Source organism: Frankliniella occidentalis, unplaced genomic scaffold, assembly GCF_000697945.3.
Source record: "Frankliniella occidentalis isolate FOCC.00 unplaced genomic scaffold, Focc_3.1 Scaffold61, whole genome shotgun sequence".
Taxonomy (NCBI): Eukaryota; Metazoa; Arthropoda; class Insecta; order Thysanoptera; family Thripidae; genus Frankliniella; species Frankliniella occidentalis.
In genome coordinates this window covers 1,184,164-1,185,501 of record NW_026267191.1, presented here as the reverse complement: position 1 = coordinate 1,185,501, position 1,338 = coordinate 1,184,164, and the positions used below count along the sequence as shown (strand labels likewise).

General features: G+C 49.0%; 1 protein-coding gene across 1 annotated transcript in view; it reads left to right on the top strand.

Moving 5' to 3' along the window:
• The window catches only part of LOC113205301 (calcium-activated potassium channel slowpoke), a gene marked incomplete at its 3' end in the record, with an annotated part of 72,767 nt that overhangs the window by 54,127 nt on the left and 17,302 nt on the right, over window positions 1–1,338 (top strand).

The following is a 1,338-nucleotide window of genomic DNA, read 5'->3' as shown; positions in this document are numbered from 1 at the left end:
GTGTACTCCGAGTGTACTCCGAGTGTACTCCGAGTGTACTCCGAGTGTATTCCGGTGTACTCCGAGTGTGCAAAATTCAAAGCCATTGATACTTCCTCCCGTACCCTCTGGTCACTGACGCCCCCCTCTGTCGCAGCACCCTGGACAGCCTGTCTAACCGCGACCGCTGCCGCGTGGGGCAGGTCTCCCTGTTCGACGGCCCCCTGGCGCAGTTCGGCGAGTCGGGCAAATACGGCGACCTGTTCGTCCTCGCCCTCAAGTCCTACGGCATGCTTTGCATCGGGCTGTACAGGTAAGCCAGAAAGAAACAAATCGTCGCCAGGTTCGACGACCACAAACAATGGGTCGTCAGAAAGGCGAACAACAAATGTTGACACTCTCTCACACATTTCTTCCCCCGCCGGGTACTGATGTAGGTTCCGGGACACGAGCAACTCCTGCGATGCCTCCTCAAAGAGATACGTCATCACGAACCCACCAGATGACTTCGCACTCCTTCCCACCGACCAGGTTTGTAAAGGGTTTTTCACAGCACGAACGATTTTGCTTTGCTGCCTCATGGTTGTTGACTATCTGCCTGTCCTTAGGTGTTCGTGCTGATGCAGTTCGACCCGGGTCTGGAGTACAAGCCCAACAGAGGCGCCCCGCGAGGCAAGGACGACAACTCCTGACTATTGCTCTGTAGCGCCCTCACCGATGGACCCTACTCCTACATCTAAGCGACCCGCCTGTTGCACGGCCCAACCAATTCCATTCATGTTTTATTCTTTTACAAGTTTTCATTATTTACAAGATTTATTTTGTTTTATTTTGTTTTGCTTTTTTATCACACACCTGAACCACATCCCCCATCCTTTTCAAGCTGAACTCTGAAGAAATCAGACATGCACTGAAGACGATGACCCATTTGTATCCTGAAGCCCAGCCAATTAACAAAGTTTCATTATCAAGGCAGATGCAATCTTATCACATCTAGACTAACAGGATGAATGATCTCTCAATGTTCAGAATACTTCAAACTGCATGGCCTTTAACATCATAATTTTCTCTATTTTCTCGATTATTTCTTCTTTTGTTTGTGGGACAGCGCCTACAAAAATTCCAAGCATTTACTTCTTTATTTTTGAATACGAGTTGTTTGGGAATATGTGCACCAGTTAGGGTTGTGGGAGAGGATCCATCTGGCCAGACCACGAACAGGAAAATCCCTACGATAAAATAAAAAAAGCATGTGTGATCAAGGTGAAGGGGGCATTGAACTGTCGACCTTTTCCTAGGGAGATTCCACGTGATCGGCCAGGGAGGACGCTACGACGGGCGTGAGACCCGTCAAAACTA